Here is a 22,593-nt window from a genome sequence, read left to right as displayed (position 1 = left end):
ACAGTTGTTCGCTTAAAACCTCTCTCTTCCTAAACATGCTAGCCCTTCCGTCTCACTTGCCACTCCCTCCCTGCTGGAACTAACCCAGAGCTCTACGTTTCATCCAGTGCTTCTCTTCACTATACCACAAAACCAAAGGTGCAGGTGCTAAAAGGGGAAACACAATCCTTCTTCAAAAGGGAAGCCCCTTTAAAGGCGAATATTTACACTCCAGTGTCTTCCTCCTCAGACTTCTATTCATTCATCAGCACCAAGTGGTGCTGTGACAAGTCAACCCAGGACAGGATGAGGATGGTAGTCGCCACTTTGTGGTCCTGCTTCCCATGGACAGGCAAGAACTGGGGTGGGGTGGGGGAGCGGTGTTCACAGCCCTGGACTTCAAGCAGGGCTCTCAGGAACTGTGGTGCATCTCAGAGAGCTCAGTGCAGGAAGGCAGTAGAAATGTGTCCCTTTCTTACTCCGTCACTGACATGGTCACTCCTAGGAGGCCCACAGGCTGCACATCCTTCCCCGCCCCTCCCAGAAACAACTCCTAGCCTGGCAAAGGAACTCCGAGGGCTTCAATAAACACTTTGAAAACCGTAGATTGAATGATTCCTACAGACTTATCCTCCTATTTCATCCTTACCTATGACATAAGAACCTATGACATCAGTTTTTACATGAAATGACCATCTCTTTTTAAAATACCTCTGAATGTATTACAATTAACTGCCTTTTATCCCTCTCTCTTTCCTCTCAAGAAGAAAAAGAAAAACCATCAGCATGTCCAACCTACAAATTCCTGAGCTGGTGGAGCTGACAGTCAATAGCCTGAACCCTAGTTCAAGGGAATCTTTGGCGTTTGTCGGAAAACTACTCCTTTCCAATCACTGTCAGAGGCTGATTCATCACAGACCATCAAAGGTCTCGTGAAGATGGAAAATCATGCATAGCTAAAGGATTTGTCTGAGGCCCACAGTTAATTATAACTGCACTAGGGGCCGAGAGCGGACTCACCTGTCACCGTTCACTGCTCTCTGCTCTGGACAAAAGGAGTTCAACAGGAACAGAAGCCCCATTAACTCCGCAGGGGGCCTGGAAAACATCGGAAAAGTACAGGCCCTCAGGGATGGCGGATGCAAATGCCGATGCACACTCGGGGTGCACGTGGACTTGGAAGCATTTGCACGCAGAGCTTCTATACTTGGGTGCAGCACCCCGGAGACACTCATGTCTGGCAGGTGGCTCCAGACGTTAACATGGAGAGAGACCGGGAGGGGAGGACGGAACCAAACCACGGATGAAAAGGGATGAATCTGCCACTCTGTTGAAGACCGCAGCTTCATCCACCTACTTTTACTGCCTCCCCGAACAGTGGCTCCAGCCAGTATCAAGGCCTGTGTGGTAAACACAAATGTGTGACAGTAACTGCCGACTCATCTCAGAGCCTGAGGAAGGCAAGACGAACCATAACGTGGTTTATATTTTTATCTATTTTTAAAAAATTCTTTGGTTCTTTCTCATATTAAAGGCATTTATTTACTGGTGATCTCTAGGCAGCTTAAAAAAGAAAACAGAAGTTTCACAAGTGTTGACAGAACCTGTCTAAATGGAAAACAAATCTCTTGTAATAAAATTGTATCAAAAACTTTTTTCCTCTAAAAGAATGGGGATAGATTACCACTGCACAGATATGATCGAAACAAAAGTTTTTCTGTGAAACACTGAAAATGGTTTCCCCTTATCTTTCCCACTCTATTCCAACATACTTCTCTACCCATATTTGCTCTCAAATCCCAACAGTCCTTGACAATAAACTTTCCAGGACCTCATATTGGTGGGATTAAAGTGTAAACAGATAAATAGAGCTGTGTCCTGACTTTCCAGTTAGATGCTAGGACACACTTCCCCATGTCAAAAACCCAGAAAACGAACTATGCCTCAGTCACTAGCCCACACCGGGGTAGGGGACTGTGGAGGCAGTACAGACAGGTTGGAAAGATGGGCTCTGGAGAAAAATTCAAGAAAAAAATTGAACTGGTGGAATTTCTGGCGCATCTAAATTTTTTTTTTTTTTAGCTCTGTCAGAATTCAGGAGTAAAGTCATGATAGATACACAGAAAAGCAATCAGGACGTCCTATGTCCTGACATCCCCTGGCTGCCGATGCCAGCACTTTCAGGCTCTATGATCCCACCCTGTGCTCTGGACCCCATCTGAAGGTTGTGAGCAGTTAACACATGCATGTAGCACTCATGTCCCCACAGGGCTGTATGCTCCATGAAAGCAAAAACTGGATCTAAAGCCTCTTTTAAAAGGCCCTATGTGGGGGACACTGAGGGATCACACATCCTCTGCCACAGCCAACTGCAGCAGGAGATAGAATCTGATTGGGGTCAGGATGATGGGGCACACGCTCTCCTCCTTTCCCACCAGCCCTGTGTTCCACACACTGACTCCCCTCAGAGCTTCTCTCCCTCAGCTCTTGCATGACCCACCACAAAGGGGGTATATTACCCAGAGATACATCAGGCTGACCCCTTGATCCCGATGTCTCCACAGCACATGACCTGACACAGAAAGCTAAAGGAAAATGAGTATGTGGTCAGAACAATACCAAGCTAGAATTAAGCTTGACCGAGAAGAATTTTGACAAAAGTATACAGTCTATATTTTTAATTTTTTGAGGAATTTCCATACTGTCTTCCACAGCGGCTGTACCACTTTATCCAGTGATCCCACTTTTGGGTATTTACCTAAAAGAATTAAAATCAAAATCTCAAAGAGATATCTGCACTCCCATGTTCATTGCAGCATTATTCACAATAGTCGAGATATGAAAACGACCTAAGTGTCCATCAACAAAGGAATGGATAAAGAAAATGTGCATACACATACAATGGAATTCAGCCTTAAAAAAAAAAGAAGAGAAAAAGAAAGAAATCTTGCAATAGGTAACAACATGGATGAACCTGGAGGATGTTATGCTAAATGAAATAAGCCAGTCACAGGACAAATAATGCATGAGTTCGCTTTTATGAGGAATCTAAAATAGTCAAACTAATAGAAGCAAAGAACGAGATGGTGGTTGCTGGGGGATGGGGTGGAGGGCAGCAGGAAGAGGTAAAGGACATGGGGAGTTACAAATCCGTGGGCATAAAGTTTCAGTTAATCAAGATGAATAAGTTCTGGAGATCTGTTGCACAAAGTTGGGTCTGTAGTTAACAATACCATATGTTTAAAAGTTTGTTAAAAGGTTTGACCTCATGTTAAATGTTCTTAACAGGTAGAGATTCAAGGATAGCTACCCCTGGTTCTCTTTTGACTTCTCAAATTCTTTGGGCTTCTTGACTCATACTGACAACAAGTGGTGAATAATTTCAAGCCAGACAAGCCTGCTTTGCAGGTAGACTCTTCATTAATTCCCTGAGGAAAACTACTGTTAGATCCTATGGCTCTAGAAATGGAGGACGAGAACTGAAAAGGCTTGTGAGCTGCCTTAAGGTCCAAACCTTAATGTTCTCAGCATTTGTGGCACAAAAAATTGCCAAGAGGCACCCACATATTCTCATAACTCCCGGTGACAGTGAGCTGCAATCGCAGTGTGATGGTGGCCAGTTGCTCTGGAGGGTGAGTGGGACACCAAATGCCCCTGAGCCTGGCTCGAAGGAACCTGCAAGCTAATGAAGATGCTGACTGTGGAGGGTCGAAAAAGATACTTAAGGGGGCAAGTCACGGAGAAGGAATCACAGGCAGGAAAGAAAAAAACTGGGAGAGCTGGTTTGGTGCCTGTGCTGAGCAATTGCAGGTGGCCTCCTCAGAATGCAAATTTTACACCTACCCAGAAGAGTTCATTGTGCATACAGGACATCTCTGACAAGTGCTATACACAGGATGGGTCAGAACTGTTATCCTGTAACCTGTAACCCTCCCTCCCACCACAGAGAATCTGGACTTTGCCCTGAGGAGGGCCGGGATCCTCCCAGGCGGCTTTCTGAATATGAATGTGCAGAGTCCAGGACATGGGAGGAGAAGAAGAGAGAGGCAAAGTCTGAGGAATTCCCGGATGGGCTAAATCAATGGACTTCCCGTGGAACTGAAGGAGAGAGGGAAAGAGTAAAACAGGCAACATCATGGGGCTCAGTGGCGAGTTTTTTGGATTTTCTATCCTAGGCAGCTTTGAGTTCTGATAGACATGGATAGGAGAGAAAGGGGCCTCGTGTTCACTTGGAAGAAAGTAAAGAACCAATTTTAGCTCTTTCGAAATGACTCTTGTCTGCTGGATCCTTTCTTTACCATGGTACCACTCCAAGACAGGACCTGCTGAGAGCTGGCTTCAGCAGGCGACACACAACACCAGGATGGATCATCGACTCTGAGATCTGTGACTCCGGGCTGCATATTTCAACACTATGCATAAACTACTTTTCTCTTTCCTAAATCCATCACATTACAATTAGCGATCACTAACATAGGACAATGAGATACGCATTAGATTAATGTGGCCATATCGCGGTTATAAATATTTTATTTTTCAATTGATTTGGGTGTTTTCTTTTTTCTTTGGGAGGAAGAAACGAAAGTGGTTTGCTAAGAAAATTCATAATGTAACATGGGCATATTTAGCTTATTAAAAGAAACTAAATTGAAAGATTATTATAGTAGGAATAAATAAATGAACAAACGTGCTTATGAGTCATTCTTATGGAAGACCCCGAATTTTGGAAGCCAGGTTCAGATTTTCCAGGTTCATTGCTCATGAAGCAGTTACTTCACATACCTAAAGTTAATTAAAAATTAAACAATAATAAAACCACGTTTTCTAAATAGTCTCTCATGCAGTGATTTTCCTTAAAAAAATAAGTTATGAATAATATTAGTCTAAATGCTCTTCTATTTCATCTCAAAACACCACAGATGACCTTACATGAGACCTCCTGCAGCCCTCAGCCTGCTCTATCAAGCCCCACGGCTGCCTTCCCCCTCATATTAATTCTACTCCAAGGTTTATCACTAACTGTTCATCAAATATGAAGTTTTCTTTCCTTTATCAAACTACAATAATAACATGACTTCAAAAATTCAAAAACAGAAAACAGACTATGGTCATTTTCATCATGATTATCATCATATAAAATCTGTAGTGTTCACTTACCCACTCTGGGTACCATTCAGTAATGAATCAATAATGAAATAGGACTTGAAGAGCATTTTTCCCTAGATGATTCTTATTTTAAGATATATGTATCAAGAAAATGAACTAAATATTATATATATATATATATATATATATATATATATATATATCTCAGAACAAGAGGAAAGAAATGTCACTTTTAAAATTCCCAGAATTTTAGCCAAGCGTGATATATTGAAAGCGTTTTTAAGCTTTACATTTTGCTTCATTTAATTATCTCTTGTGATAATTACGATTCATTTAATTATCTCTTGTGATAAGTCTGAGGAACAAGTTGGAGAAAAAGGAAGTAAAAGTGAGGAAAATTCTACCATTAGGGATTAACTGATTTAGCTAAAACGCTTCAATCATCTTGTAAATGCAACTACCCCTGTGAGACCTCAAAGTAAAGGAGTTCTTCACATCACTCCCAGAGAAGAGAGCACTGAGAAATGGCTGTCTTGAGGAGTGAGGGGCTAGGGGAGAGAACAGGGGAGAACCAGGGACCATGGACTGATGAGTAAAGGAAAACAGATGGAGGCCGCATGTTTGGTCACAAAGAATATAAGAACTTAAGGCCTCAGAGGATTCAGGGAACACACCAACAGAAGGCACCCAAGTCAAATTTTTCAGTTGCAAGACCCCCAGGGCAGCCCCCAGGGATAACCAGAGGTCATATACAAGCTTGCTTTCAGGCTCCCCATCCTGAGTCATCCCACACAATCTGCCTAGAGCTTCACTGGGCACAGCAAGAAGGGAAGGAGGAACCGTGATCTGAGGTCCTGTGCCTCAGGCTAGGCTGGCGGTGGAAGGGTGAGCGGCAGAGGACAAAACACTCCCTGTGCTGGGGGAGTCAGGGAATCTCGTGTTTAAAATGTTTCGTAAGCCAGGCCACCCAGTCCCTAGTGAGCCCGGTGGGGAAAGGTGCAAATCACCACTGTCTGCCACTGTCCACCTTCAGGCCTCGGCGTGGGCCAGCTCAGACGGGGGCATGTCACAAAGGAGGAAAGGCTGGGCGGGGCTCCCCACTGGTCTGCAGAATAGGGCTCGATTATAATAAAAGCAGGTTTTCGTTATTACAATAAACATGTGGCTCTGAAACAAATAAAAAATTCAATCCAAAGTTCCACTAAAATTATTGTTATATACCCATTGTTTTGGATTATCTATGAGATGGCTTCTACCCCACCCATGATGCATCAGCACAGAAAACACAGAGTAGATTCTACTTCCTTCGCTATTTGAGCAATTTCAAGGACGTTCTTCCTGCATTGTATGTATTCAAACTTGCTCTTTTAATGCAAAGTAATCATTACTATTTTATTTTTATTATTATAAGAAGCCTAGAGTGAAATGTAAATATTCTTCATGGCACCATGTAATACAACTACTGTCCTCCTTTTGCTCCATTTCCTTTCACTTTTTACACATTTCTCTCTTCTTTTTGTTATTTTCGAAAAGGTGTAAAAGCCAAAAGGCACAAAGGCCTGCACAATAAATAGTCTCTCTTCTCTCCTGTTCCCACAGCCACCTGATTCTCCTCCTCAGAGGCAGCCAAAGGAACCAGTTTCCTCATTCATCATTCAGATATGCATTTTAACGTGTTCATAAATCAAGTTTGAAAACTGCTTTTACTTACCTTAAAAAACTCTTTTCTAGGTCACTACACTAGAACTGATGTTAATGACTCCAAGATATTCTATGATCACTAATTTGCTTAAACTCACCCTGTTGCAATTGAACATTAAAGTTGCTTTCAAATTTTCATTATAAAGAATACTGCAGTAGCCATCTTGGGATATTGGCTACCTTTTGCCATATTGTGGAGTACTTTCTGCAGCTGGAACACCCATCTCTTCCCCATCTCCGTCAACCCTTGTGATAGCCATGCTGAAGGTTAAAAGAAGTATGCAGTCCACAGTCCACACCAGCCTTGTCATCCTATTGAAAAAGACCAGCTCATGTGGAAAAAACAAAACCCATCAAAGTAGGCAAGGTCAATCTGGTGATGCCCAGACATGGTTATCATACAAAAAGGCCAAGGCCAAATCAAAACCATGTCCCTAAGCCAAGCACAAAGTCTTGCAGAGGATGATGAGATACACTATGGTCTGGACCCCTCAAACACATGCTCATATCCTCGGGTTAATTCACAGGATTAATGTGTTTCATCTCGAGTATCATTCTTACTCAAAGATTTGGGAAATGAGATATTATATTTATATTAATCAAGATACCTTGTACACTACTGATGGGAATCTAAATTGGCACAGCCACTATAAAAAATAGTATGCACATTTCTCAAAAAATTAAAAATAGAATTACCATGTGACCCACCAATCCCTCTTCTGAATATCCACCCAAAATTTTGAAACATTTGTAAAGATATATGTATCCCTATGTTCACTGCAGCATTATTCACAGAAGCCAAGACATGGAAACAACCGAAGTGTCCTTTGATAGCTGACTGGATAAAGAAGATATGATACATATATAAATAGAATACTACTCAGCCATAAGATGAAATGCTGCTATTTGTGACAGTATAGATGGATCTTAAGAATATCATACGAAGCAAAATAAGTCGGATGGAAAAAGTCAAGAACCATATGATTTCACTCATCTGTGGGTTATAAAACTGCAAGCGATAAATGAACAAGACAAACAAACTCAGAGAGACAAACAGTTTAGTGGTTACCAGAGGGAAAGGGAGGTGGGAGGACATAGAAAAGAGTAAAGGGGGTCACATATATGGTGACAGGACACTTAACTTTGGGGGATGAGCACACAGTGCCGTATGCAGATGATGTATTATAGAATTGTACACTTGAAACCTGTATAGTTTTATCAATCAACATCACCCCCAATAAATTTAATACAATGTTTTAAAATACACCTTAGAAGAGGCACAATTCAAATGAGTTTCTAAAGTAAAGCTCAGAAAATAAGAAAAGATTTCAAAGACATTTTAGTAGAGCCAGGCAGCTAAGGCGTAGCCCCCACTCGTCCCAGAGTCACGTCTTAGCCTGATCCCTGGACTGTGAAAATGCTGTGGTCTTTGATAGAAACCCATCTCAAATCCAAAAGAGAAGGAGCTGCCTCAGGTGCTGTGTGGAAATGCCTTTTAGGTGATCCGTGCAGGTCCAGGGAAAAGGTCTGAGGGTTCTCTGCCAGACATGCCGCCTCCCTAGCAAGGGACATATAAGGCAGCCTTTTCTCTCTCCACCCTACCCCATCAGTCATTCTTTTATTCATTTGATAAGTTTGAAATGAGAAAGACTACAGGCCATGCATATACTTGATAAAGAAATGAAAAACAAAGCTCCTCTTTCAATATCTCTATTCTGGTGGAGGGAGGTGGATACATCTAACAGCTTTTAGAGCACCGATTTACACTAAGCACCCAGGGAGAACATTGGAGGGGTAACACTGAGTGGGGGATAACAGGAATGGGAATTGAGTTTGTATATGAACTGGTGAGGGTGAACTGGGCAGCCATCCTTCAGGACTTACCTTGGACAGCATGTGATTCCATAACCTCCCTAACCAGGGTGCATCCCTCAATTCTCTTGACTTCCTTGCAGATCCTTACTGACTTGCAAAGCCTTTCCATTCAAAAAGGGTTCAGTTAGGGACATGTGGATTAAAGTGAGGCAAAACTTGCCAACGAGGCATTATCCCATGACCTCTCTGGGGAGCAATCTCCAATTCTGATGAGACAGGGCATTGGAAAAGGAAAATGCCCACAGAGGCTTAGGCCGCTGAGTAGGAGAAATCAATACGTAGATTTAAAGCTGTTAAAAGACAGCCTGACTCTGTTGCTGGCTTCTCATGTTGCTGGTGGTTTCAGACTGTCATTAACCATGATCCATCATTCTGATAACCCCCAGGGCCCTTCCGTGCTGCAGGGAGACTAGGTTCTCAGTGTTCTGAACTCCCCTGTGCCGGCCTCAGGTGACAAATGCACATTTTGAGGTCTGGTTTTCAAACATTTCGCCCATGTGGATCAGTCCTGTATTTGCAGCTGGATTAACCATGGGCAATTCTTCAGCACTTCTAAACCTTTTAATGTCTGCTGTCCTAGCAATGCATTTCTGTCCTCGAAGCCTAACCCAGTAGAGAAGCCAGGGCATCACTTCATCGCCAGAAGCCTGGAAGAAGATTGCATTGCTTTGGCTGTAATAAAAGTCCTGGAGAACTCTGGAATAGGGTCAGAACTCTTCACTAATTGATTTAGAAGAAATTTGGAACTTTGGTTTTAACTGGAGTTATATTAAAATCCAGGAGACTACAATCATGATTGCTGTGGCTAATTAGATAGCATCTCTAAGGTTACCACCTGGAATCACCCAGGATTCCTGGAACTCACCAACGGGGTAACCTCAATCAGAAAAAGAAAATCCGAGGTGGGGCAGAGGCCCAAATCTTCATTTTACGCCATTAGCCAGGCCGTCAAATACTGAAGCAAAACAAAGCTTATTTTTATAGAAATTTTAAACACTGCCTCATAGTCAGTTGGTGGGATGATTTAGAATCCCTCTTCTTACATCAAATAAATTGAACAGGAATGGAGAAAGGAAATAACTTGCACCATGTCCCACTCCATTTATGATTTATTTACTCCTCAGACCAACCATATCCACCCTACCAGACACCATGAAATGTACTTTCCATACATTAGTATTTATTATTCTCATTTTTCAGGGAGATTAAATAAAATGCCTGCTTAGGAGTCATAGTCCTAAAACTCAAGGCAGGACTCAAACTCAGAAGTTTTTAACCCACCCCTATTCCATGCTCTTTCCCTTTAAACAAGAGATCATTTCATTCACCATCATGAGAAGCAGCCCAGATGTCTTCCAAGTAGCCTGGAAAGGGATGGATTATCTAAACCCCAAGCCAGCCTCCATTTTCTTCCTACTGTATTGTACTATTCCCCTGGAAAAATGGCAGAAGGGAAAAGGCAATAGTCAAGCTCCTACCCTCCAAGAGAACCACTCGTGGCATCTCTATAACTACTGAATGTCATCACAGCCAGCAACTTTGGTAACATACAGTCATCACAGTTTGCTGAGCCTGTCCTATTCAAATTATCCTACCACAGTCTTTGGAGAAGAATTTGGCAGCATCTAAACTGTAGTGGTACTTTTATTTCTAGGAATTCACCCTGACAACACATACCCCCCAACACACAATGAAAAAATACACATGCGCAATGCCTATGCATAAGACAGCTGTTGAATAAATTGTGGTACATTCACAATGGAATACAACACAGCTTCAAAGAAGGATGTAGACAATCTCTATGAACTGATATGGAGTGATTTCCAGGACATTGTTAAGTAAAAACACCAAAGTGCAAGAGTATATATAGTAGGTTATTCTTCATGTTAGAAAGAGGAGATAAGAAAATATTCATGTATCTGCTCATTCGTGCAACAATAAATACAGAATGATGAATGAGAAACAAAGGAGATCGATTATCTACAGGGTGGGGTGGGAAGAAGGTGGAAAGAAGAGGGGAATGGGATAAGGAGGAAGGAACACTTCTTAGTATGCCTTTTTGTATTCTGTATTGTTTTGTATTGTTCAAAACCATGCTTATGTTCCTCACATTCAAAAAATAAATAATCAAAATCAACCAGGATGTGAAGGGACAAAAAAATGAAGTATAAAAAGTAACGAATGAATCTAACCATACAACAAATGAATAATAATAACCACACTGAAAGGAGTGGGGAAAGCAAAGAACTAATCTAAGCAACTTTGGAAAACAGTATCTTGACTAGATATTGTAATGCCAAAGATAAAAAGAACTGTACAATAATTATTATACTCTAGTTTAGTAGGTTTTTTCCATGGGCACATCAGTTAACAATTCAGAAACTATTCTACTTTGTTCTGTATTCTAAGACTGAGTAAATAAGTAAAAATATTGTGGTTAACAGGAGCCAGGTTTCTCTTTGATGAAGAAAGGAGAAAAGGAGCAAAACTAGAATAAGCCCTGTGCAGGTAGATTAGAATAGGTCAAATCAGTACAAATTCAAAGTCTGTGACAGGAAGATACATAGAGACAGTGAAGTATGTGTGTGCGCGCGTGCGTGTGTGTGTGTGTTTCCTAGCTCTGTGCTCTGAGTAGGTATAAAATCAATGACACCTCAATATCAGTGAGCACATCGAGCCTCTAAGATCTTGGTTTCTAAATACCATTCTCCACTAAAGGAAACAGGACTCCTTGGAGAAATGGCTCCTTCTAAGACTGGGCAGGACAAGTACGAGATGAGCATAAAACATCTTGAGATAACAAAAATGAAGAAGTTCAAAAAATATGATGAGGGAATAGCTTAATGGACATTGGAGTCAACCTGAAAGATCTCTCAATGGTCAAATCTGGAAGAATTTGAGCAACAAAATCAATGATAACAGTAATGGTTTATAACGCATAGAATCAACCAAATATCCATGAGTCCATACCATATTAATAAGTAAATGAATAAATAAATAGAGAAGGGAAGTTGTTCCTCATAGTAGAATTCCAATTCTTAAATTCATATAGAATAATGGAAACAGAAAATTACCATTTGGTAAATGCAACGGTAATGGCTGTGGTAGGCAAGATTTATCAAGTGATTAGAAAGTATGATGACAAGTAGGATATTTAAGTAATCTCAAAGCATTTCCCGGCAAGATGTTTATTAATTACAAAGGAGAAAGTTAACTACATTTTGTTGGAGAAAGTTTGCACCTTACCTAAATGACCCAAGTTACCATCAGCAGCAATGGAACCTCTCATGAATTAAACTGAGGTAGACACAACATTTCTGTGGTATTTTTGTCAAAAAGAAAAGAAAAGAAAAGAAAAGAAAAGAAAAGAAAAGAAAAGAAAAGAAAAGAAAAGAAAAGAAAAGAAAAGAAAAGAAAGAAAGAAAGAAAGAAAGAAAGAAAGAAAGAAAGAAAGAAAGAAAGAAAGAAAAAAAGAAAGAAAGAAAGAAGCATAACCTGAATTCAGTCACGAGGAAACATCAAACGAACCCATTTTGAGAAACATCCTACAAAATAACTGGCCAGTACTCTTTAAAAGTGTCAAGTTCATGAAAGAGAAAAACTGAGGAATGGCCACAAACCAGAAGAGACATAGGAGACATGACAACTACGGTGAAATGTGTGATCCTGGACTGGATGCTAACTTAGTCCCCAAAACTTAAAAAAAAAAAAAAAAAAAAAATAGTGGGACAACTGACAAAATCTGAATCAAGTGTATAGGATAGTTAATAGTATTATATAATATGAATTTCCTGGTTTTCATGCATGTACTATGGTTTATAGTAGAGATAACTAGACGTTAACACTTGGGGAAGCTGGTTTAAGGGCATACAGAGGGTCTACGTATTAATTTTGTAATTTTGGTGGGAGGTCCATAATTTTTTAAATAAAAAGTTAAAATATAAAAAGAAATTTAAAGACAAAACTTTCTTCACCATACTCTCATTTCTTGGGAAGTTGCCTATATTTTTCCTATGCAACCATGTATAAGGTGAGACAAAGAAACAGACGGAACGAAAAATAAGCATATCAGTGTACAAAGCCAAAGGTCAACATAAGAAAATCATCTGATAAAAAAAATCTAGTCTGCAGCTACGCTACCCTGAATGTGCCTGATCTCATCTGATCTCAGAAGCTAAGCAGGCTCGGACCTGGTTAGTACTTGGATGGGAGACCACCTAGGAATACCAGATGCTGTAGGTGTTAAAAAATACATTTGTCTAGCAAAAAAAAATATATTTTTAGAAATGAGGAACAAAATCCTCTAGGAATTTTAAAAGCAGAAAATTTACCTCTTTTGAGCTAAATGTGCAAATGTATTTTTGTGATGATAAACATATTATCATGAATATACTTTGAAAGAAAAAAAAATCAACTGTCGGCCTCTACAGACTACTTTCAGCTCAAAGAATGCCATATACTTAAGGAGAAGGTTTGAACCACGATCTTGCAAACACATTACATGATACAGAGCAAAGAGGAAGGGGATGTGGGGAACGGGAGTGGGGAGGGGTACCAAGGACACGTGGAATGTCCAGTGTCTGGAAGTTGCCGAGTATTCCAGTCGCTGGCAATGACATTTCTAAATTGTGAAAAATAACACTCTCGCACTATGACTCATAAAGGAAACACTGTAATCAGTAATTTATTATTCTATTCCTCAGCTTTATTCACTGACTCGCATGAACTGGAGTAAAAAATCCTAACTTAGCATAACTTGGCTTGGTCTTTCTGATTTGGGCAGCAGGGTAGTGGGAAGGTCTTTCTTTTTTTTTTCCACCATGCAACGTGTCGCTGTAACTTGACCAAGGTCCCTTCTAGCTCGACCAAATTCAACGAGTCCACAACTCTATGAGCAGGGCACATTTTGTTCCACAGGGAAGCACTGCATCTAAAATATGACTGAGCTCTCTATAATTAAGGCACCTAACGGCAATTGCATGGCCCTGCTGTGTGAGTGCTGGCTTCCCAACGTACTATCCATGCAATGACCTTAGCAATCAAAATCAAGTAGTCCACCAGCAAACATGAAGCTGAGAAGAATGCTACCAGTGAGGGTTCAACCCACTGCAACAGCTACCAGACATCCAGCCCACAGCAGAGCTGTTAGGTCATGTGTTGAAGCCTTCCAGACCTCAAACGCTGTCACCAGGTGGACTTCCTATAGCCCGCCAGTCTCAGTCTGGCCTTCTTCCTCCATGTTCTCATAGAACCCTGTACTTCCACATTGATGGCACTTCAAACAATGAAATATAATTGGCCATTTCTCTGCCTCTCTCCCAGCTGGACTTAAGCTAGCTGAAGCCAGGGTCCATGCATACGCTTCTGTACCTCCCCAGGGTATGACACAGTGCCTGGCCTGTGTAGGCACCCAGTGCATGTCAGCGAGCAGGTGGAGATGTAGGAGGCACACCTGACCATGCATTCAGTCCCACTATGTTCATTCATGTAACCTACTTGACTGAACTCCTATGTGCCAGGCAGTGTTCTAGGTGTTGAGAATGTTGCAATGACAAAGACGGAGGAGGAACTAGCCTCTGGAAATGAGAATCTAGTAGAGGAGACTGGCCTTGAACATATAACGATGCAAATGATTATGTTATTACAATTGGGAAAAACATTGTTTAAAAAAAAAAAGTAAAGCAGAGCTATTAGATCATGTAACTGAATAACCTTACCATGTGAGCTCTCAATTTAAAAAGGGTACCCAAAGCAATAATGGGTTTGGGGAGGGTAGAAATAATCTCAGCAGTCACAATCCCACACTTTAAAATCCAAAGGAAAAAAACTAGAGACAAGCCAAGTGCCAGCCTCAGGGAAATGGCTACACATGGCTTATCCCAATGACCTGAGGGACTATAACTACTGAGCCATTTAAAAATGACAAGTATGTGAACTATGTTGATATGTGGGAAGATATTAATAGAGTTTATTACGGATTAGATTTTTTTCTACTATACCGGTGCCTAGGTTTATTAACAAAAATTTCAGAATTTGGCCTCAACCTCTCCTGCCTTAAGATAATCTACACTCCTGGAGACTGGCAGCCCTGGTGACCCTCAGGGTCTTGGTGGCAGAACAGGAGCACCAGGAGGGCTTTGGAAGCCATCTAGCAGGTCCCCTCATTTCCCAGGTGCAGGCTCCGAGGCATATGGTCAGGGCACTGACATGGTCCAGTGTCTCATGCCCTTTCCATCCCACATGGGACCTTTTCAAGGGGTTCCTCAGATAAGGGTGGCTAGAGATCAGGTGGGTGACCACATCCTCCATCAGGAAGAAAAAGCTCTCCCCAAGGAGGATGTGGAGAGGCTTCCTGAAATGCCCTGGAACCCACTCCTCCAACAGAAGATCACAGCTGGGCTGGTCCTCACAACAGGTGGCTGGCTGAACCTGAATGATCCCACTATTTTTCAAAGGTTAGTGGTTTAATCCTTAGCTACTCAAAGTATGGAGCCTGGACCAGCAGCACCGGTATCACCTGGGAGCTTGTTAGAAGCACAAAACTTTAGTCCCACTTAAACCTATTAAAACATCATCTGCATTTTTAACAAGATCCCCAGAAGAGTTACATGCACATTAAGATCTGAGAAGCACTAACGCAGCCCTAAGGCATGGAAGATTCATTTATTCTTTCCTCAAAGCTTCACATACTTCTCTGCTAAATCCTGGGGCAGACCCAAAGGTCTGACAAGGCGCCTACAAGGTCCTCTGGAAGAGAGAGCCAGGTAAGCAAGTGATGCAGCTGCCCTGTGCAACCCCAGGGAGAGGAAATCCACAGCTGAAACACTTAAGCCGTTTTGAGAAAGCAGCCAGAGGGTCCAAGGTTGAGGACAGATCTATGAAAGTCTTTAGAAAAACTGCATGTTAAACTACAATAAAAGAGCACCCTTAATAAAAAAATTTTTAAAATAAAATAAAATTTAAAAAACACACACACACATCTAGGGCCTTTTTCACAACTTCCATCAGTCAGTACAGTGCTGTGCTGCTCTTTCCATTTATCATCCTCTGCCAGCTAGGAACGTTCACGATCTCTCTTGCCCAAAGTTGCCGAGAGCTGCTATAGATTAACTTTGTTTTGTTGCAGACAACATGATTATAAATGGCCTATATGAGCATCTTTCAGCTTGACTTAGAGTTCGAGGCTGACACAGAATGACCCAGGCTGAGACCAGACATTTACCAGCTTGGAGATTCCTAGACAAGTGATATAATTCAAACCCTAACCACAAATGAGGGCAAGCCTGGAGTGACAAAGCCCATCACACCCAGCCCCAAGCCTGAGAGGGTAACCTGCCTGGTCATCTCCCCAATCACAGGGGCATATTTTCTGTGGCCCATTCTTTCACCAAGGATGTGGTTCTAAGGATCCCGCCCCTCCTTGGGCCTAAGGTCTCATCTTCTATCCCCACCTTCCTAGGTGTCCTTAGGCCACCGAGACTAGCCAACTTTCCTGGGGCTGCTCTAGCATCAGTTCACACAGTTCTCACTTATGAAAAGGTTTTTGGATGTTGGGGATTTCCTGTGATTTCTTGTTATCTCTGCTATACATTAAAAGGATGCTCCATGTTTTACAGCCAACAGTGCTAAGTGTTCTGCAAGATGAAGGTTTTCAGGGTCTCTCACTTTCCATACTGCCAGGAATAGAAGTCCCAGGATATACAGTCAATGTCTGTGTGTGTGTATATGTGTGTGTGTGTGTAAATTAGACGAGGTTACCTTTGGTTGACCTCACAGATTGCAAGGAATTTGTCATTTTATAATCCCTGATTTTTTAGGCCTACAGCTCCTGGTCTTCCCAGGTGGTCTCCCATCCAAGTACTAACCAGGCCTGACCCTGCTTAGCTTATGAGATCAGACGGGATCTGGCTTGCTCAGGGTGGCATGGCCATAGACATCAATGAGATGTTTTAAATCAAGCTTCTTTTCTTACACAAGCTGTGCATGCAAAATAATTTAAATCCCATCTAGTCTAGCCTCTCGTCCCCAAAAAGATCTGATCCTGTGTCTCACTAGCTGCAGGAACAAGTCAAGTAAGCACGTTTAACAGAATGCTGAAAAATGAGGCTAACTAGAAAGAAGAAATAACACCAGTCCCCCTACTATTAGACACATAGTTTGTTTATAATATTTATTATCAGAATTCATTATTATAAATAACACTTTAAAATGAACATGTCTATGTTTTGTTTTATAATATTTCCTTAGGATTCATTCCTGGAAATTAAAATTATTGGGACAAAGAAAATCAATTTGTAAAGATATTTTCTAAATTAATAAATAATAGCTAAATAGATGTTGCTTAATCACTATTCTGAACGAACTATACTTCCGAAGCAAGACCGAAGTTTGAGAATGTCCATCTCATAGGGTCCTATTAAGTTTGGGTGGCACAAATGATTTTGTTCAAGAGTCACTGTGTGGGTCTAAGACATGAAGACATTTAAACAATTAAAGAGAATGGAAAAGAGAAACATAAGACTGTAATCTAAACTGAAAGGCAGAGAATCATAAATCAAAAAAGAAAAGCTACCACCAAAAAAAAAAAAAAAGGCTCCTCCCAAAAAATACAGTCCAGAAAAAGTGACAAAGAGCAGTGAACAAAAGTCAAGACACAGCCATTATTATACACGAGCTAAACATCTGCTTTTCCAAAGCAGCAAGAAGGTGCCATTTACTGCTTTCTGTGGTTGACATGAGTGTAAGCACTGTCTTGGTTCTGCCTGCCAGCCTTCCCCTCTTCCACGTGTGACCCTCACATGCCCAGAGAAGGACAGGCTAAGCCAGGCACCCAATACACACTCAAAAGTCCCCTGAGATCACAACTTCCCAGGCTATAATCAGAGCACTAATTCCAGAAACCCACTGGTCCTTCCCTCATCTATGTAAGATGAAGTTGGCAAACGTATTCCTGCCCCTTTTCTAAGAAAAAAAAAAGACCTTTAACAGAAATCTTAAACTGGTGATTTTGTTTTCAACCTCTCCATCCACTGAAGTTAAGGAAACCAAAAAATACATTTCATCAATTTCTAAACAGCAAACACCAAAACTGACAGTCTTATTTAAAATTTAAAAAATAGAGAAAGGAAGAAAGTCTTTAAACTAGCATCCAGCTGGCGCTCTGTAGACTCTTTGTATAGTGGATTTTAAATTACAGATGAGAGTAAAACAACATGAGCAAAAATAAAGAGTAATCAGGGTCTCTTTCTGCAGAAAATCTCCAGGACGGCCTTGGCCCCGATGGTCTCTGGCCACCATGCCAGCTGTAATAACCGCTCTGAAAAACACAGCTCCCCGAGAAGCAAGGGTTTCTTGGTAAATCAAAGCTATGATTACTGGAAAGCGGAAATGCTCAAGAAGAATCACCAAAAGGAAAAAGGATTTTGAAAAACCTTCAGACTTATCAAACGGAGTCAACCTTCCCTGACTAGACACAAAGTGCCTTCCTGCGGACACACTCTGCATGCCGCGCACTCGCTGCACTCTCTCTAGTCCCTGTATATTTTTCCACCTAATGAGTTTATTTTATCATCACAATTACATTCAACAAAATTTGCTCTCTGCAAAACAGTCTTGGCTTCTGTTGCTTCTCTGGAAACGTCCCTGATCCCTCCCACTTAAAGGACAGTCATATCACAGTTTCTTTTTATAGTATTACATGGCACAAATTATAATGATAAACCCATCTCTAAACCATATGTTAGTGGCTCTGAAATTAAAACAAAATGTAGATTATCCAGCACTGCAGAATCTAAGATTTAGAAGGAACCTCAGAGGGCACCGCATTCTACTCTCCAGCCACTAAAGACACACCCTAACCCAGCCATCAAGCTTGCTCAAGCTAGCATCCAATCTGTCCACCAGTAACCTCTATCCACCAAGGTAGTAGAGCCACCCAGAGCCACGCAGAACAGGCCTACTCCTTCCCCAGGACAGACCTGACCTCCAGGAAGGCACTGTGCATGACCCTGCCAGGGTTCCAGGCCCAGCCGCCCAAAAGCCCTCCAGCCAGACATCCTTCAAAGAGTCAGGAACCCTCCCAAGATGCTCCTTACAGAGCATCACATCTGGTGCCTCTGTATCCCTTTAACAGAATATAAAGATTTATAGGCCATCTCATCCTATAAAGTTTTATATTCTGTAAACATAGTCAACTAAAACATATAGGTCATCTTTTATAGAAGTGCTGATTTTGCGGTTTCTTTCTATACTCCTGTAATGAAATTTTTAACCCAAGAGGCAGGATATTTATTTCAATTACATTTCGCCTCCTTAGTTGATTTCAACCTTGGGATGTCAGCTTTATCATATGACATATTAGGTACTCCTATCAACTTTCTGTCACTTGAAATGATTTTAAATATGTCCTCAGATATAGGACATTAATTTATTTTTCAATTACAGTTGACATACAATATTATATTGGTTTCAGGTGTACAAGAGTGATTAGCATTTATATATCTTATGAAGGGATCCCCTTGATAAGTCCAGTGCCCATCTGACACCATCCAGGGTTATTACAATATTATTGACTAAATACCCTATGCAGTACATAACATTCCTGTAACTATTTTTATAACTGGCAACTTGTTTTTGTTTTTGTTTTTAAAAGGTACAAAGCATTGATTTTTTTTCTTTAATAAAGACATGACAGCCTATGGCATCCAGTGGGTCATATAAAACTCATAAAAAAGATTATTTTTAAACAAATGGTGATTTCATCTAACTAACAGTAACATCTAGCCCACAAGGATATTAGCTGAGTCCTTACCAAATCTATTCCCAAAATAAGACCTACCAGCCCAATGCTATCTCTGACCTGTGGTTGGCTTAGCCCTATTCAATTTCTGCTAACCAATACCAATTCCTAGTAATTCTGCAACCATTTAGAAACACTCACATTATATTTATTAATTTGCCCCAAAATTTTACTCTTAATTCAATAAAAAATTACTGATGATTTACTATGGACTGGGTGGTATAGATTTCATTAGAGATTGTTTTCGGATTCTAGGAAACAAACACTTTAACCTTATGCCCCACTTTGAAAAACTGGCTAATTTGCTCAACCCTGGTCTTTGGCAAATGGACATTATTCACAATGAAATAACCTGTAATTTAGATCAATGCCAATGAGTTGTCAAAGCCCCATATCTTTGTTCTCTTTCAGATAAAGATCTTTGAATTGCATGAAGAGATGAAAGTATTTCCTTGTTCTGAGGTCTTTCAGCTTCACACTTTGAACCTCAAGGTCTCTGGAAATAAGCAGAGATCTGGTGTTTCCATGAGGCAACAAACACCCATTTGCATCAGTGAGTTTATCACGCCATCATATGAATAAGACAAACAAGTCTGCTAGCCTGTCCACTCTTTATAGAGCCTACTTCTTACTTTTTCTTGCTGCAAAACAACAGGTCTCCTCCCCAGTGTGGGCAGTGTCATGCTACCTTTGGATGTTCCAGGGAAGGGAAGAGGCCTCTCCCCTAAGCGGTGCCTCCACTGGCTGCGTCTTCCACCCTCAGTTCTGCTGTGCCCTCCTCCCTGCCCTCTGTGTGCTGTTCCTCTCCCGTCAAGCCTTGGACTCCTCCTTGACGCCCTGATTCTTTCTCCAATCCTAAAAATTCCTTAATCTATGTTAACAAACAAAAGATAGACACTTTTGAAAGCCATACTTTTTCCCCATACTAAAGAAATGAGCTTCATCCGTAACAGATATAAAAGATAGCTGCTTCAAAGAAAAAAGAGAATATGGCAGCCGCTCTATAACATTTCGGTCGTACATAAGAACCGAGGCCTTTTGTGGCTCCCCCTGAGGCCTGCTATAGAAAACTCGGTGTCTTCACCTATTTTGGCTGGGCTCTGAATTATTATTTATAAGTCTACTTAGTTCTTCAGCTCCCTTTTCCCATTGAAGTTTACTAATCTTTTAAGTTTGGTAGCAATTAACACCGTGCAAGGTGTGTCACTCCCTTGACAACAAAGAGACAAAGCAGATACATTTGACGCCCTGAAGAAGCCCTATGCCTCACGGCATCGCTTCTCACAACAGAGTAAGCAGCTTAAATTTACACCCTAAAAAATTATCACAAAGACCTGTCGGGGAGCATTTTCTCTATGTTTTCTTCTAGGAGTTTCATGGTTTCATGTCTTATATTTAAGTCTTTAATACGTTTTGAGTTAAATTTTGTGAGTAGAATAAGACAGAAGTCAAGTCTCATTCTTTTACATGTGAATATCCAGTTCTCCCAACACCATTTATTGAAGAGATAGACTCTTCCTCCATTGAGTATTCTTGGCTTTCTTGTCAAATATTAGTTGACCATATATGCATGGGTTTATTTCTAGGCTCTCAGGTCTGTTCCATTGGTCTATTTGTCTGCTTTTATGCCAGTACCATACTGTTTTGATGACTATAGCTTTATAGTATAGCATGATATTAGGAAGTGTGATGCCGTCTGCTTTCTTCTTTCTCAAGATTGCTTTGGCTATTAAGGTCCCTTGTGGTTCCATATAAATTTTAGGAGTTTTTTTTCTATTTTTTTAAAAATGCCATTGGAATCTTGATAAGAACTGCACTGGATATATGGATAGCTTCTGGTAATATTGACACCTTTACAATATTGACAATTTAATAATTCCAATCCACTTACGTAGATTGCCTTTCCATTTACTTGTATGTTATTTGATTTCTTTCTTCAGCATCTTGTAGTTTTCAGAATACAGATCTTTCATCTCCTTGGTTAAATTTATTCCTAAGTATTTTATTGTTTTGGATGCTATTGTAAATGGAATTAATTTTTTAATTTCTTTTTCAGAAAAGTCATTGGTAGTGTATAGAAACACTACCAATTTTTGTATACTCCAGCCACTGCTTGCCATGCTAGTTTGTCAGACTTCCTGGTGGCAGGGACTTCTGAAAAAAAAAAATACAATCTTCAATTTCTAATCGGACCTCAAAACCCTTTATAAGGTGCCACTTCCTAGGCCAAGCATCATGTATCCGCATGGTATATCTTTAGTTCAAGTAATGTCAGCATGTGGTCCCTTAATTAATTTAGCATGCTCAATTAACTTTTTTGGGTTAATTCAAACATTTCATCCACTCATTTATCCATTCATCCACCTACCCATTCCAGACCAGACTCTGGGCCAGCCATAAGGAACATGAATATAGATAAGAGATAGCCTTGATCCATGAGAATCCTTAAACCATTTGGGGAGTCAGCCATTGATTGAAAACTAGTGTACTAAATTCCTGAGACTGGAACCAACAAAGATCTGGGTAACATAAAATGAAACAACTAAATTTTGCCTGAGGGATTTGGAGAAGTCATCCTCAAAGTAATAAACCTTGAACTAAATTTTCAAGAAAGAAAAAGGGGTGCCTTTGGGAAGAGAGAAGAGCATTAACTACATTAATATATGAAGACACACAGGCAGTATTCAGGGCTGGTGAGAGGAACACTGGTATGAGTTACCTGGGCAGGCAACAAGAAACTGACCATGACAGGGGACATGCCAAGAACTGTGCTCTGCAGACAATGGGAATCAGAAAAATTGTTTTGTGTTGTGTTTTGCAGGAAAGAGACATAATCAGATCTGGTTTTGAGATAAATCTCTCTGCTGACAATATGATCACCCTTGTCTCATAGTTACCATATCTTAAATCATGTCTCTATAAACTATGACAGCTTAATAATTGCTTTTCTTCTAAATATATGACCATCATCATTCTAAATATATATTTATATTTATTAAGCTTTGTAGGAACTTAATCACTTCTGTCTCAAATCTTCTCTCATATTTTTTTTCTAGAAACACACCTCAGCTCAACACGTACTATATTTATAAAGGGAAAAGTGAAGGCTATGAAGACAGATCTGAGTTCAAATC

The 22,593-nt window shown here is 40.7% G+C and overlaps 1 protein-coding gene and 2 pseudogenes across 12 annotated transcripts in view; 1 reads left to right on the top strand and 2 right to left on the bottom strand.

Annotated features, from left to right (window-relative positions):
* FHOD3 (formin homology 2 domain containing 3) overlaps window positions 1-22,593 on the bottom strand; it is a 413,611-nt gene that overhangs the window by 276,379 nt on the left and 114,639 nt on the right. The window lies entirely within an intron of this gene.
* On the top strand, window positions 12,785-12,903 carry LOC118610337 (annotated as a pseudogene).
* On the bottom strand, window positions 16,478-16,596 carry LOC118610209 (annotated as a pseudogene).

The sequence above is a fragment of the Rousettus aegyptiacus genome, unplaced genomic scaffold (genome assembly GCF_014176215.1).
Source record: "Rousettus aegyptiacus isolate mRouAeg1 unplaced genomic scaffold, mRouAeg1.p scaffold_m13_p_12, whole genome shotgun sequence".
NCBI classification, from domain to species: domain Eukaryota; kingdom Metazoa; phylum Chordata; class Mammalia; order Chiroptera; family Pteropodidae; genus Rousettus; species Rousettus aegyptiacus.
The sequence above is the reverse complement of the archived record's forward strand: the minus strand, read 5'-3'. Positions and strand labels throughout refer to the sequence as shown.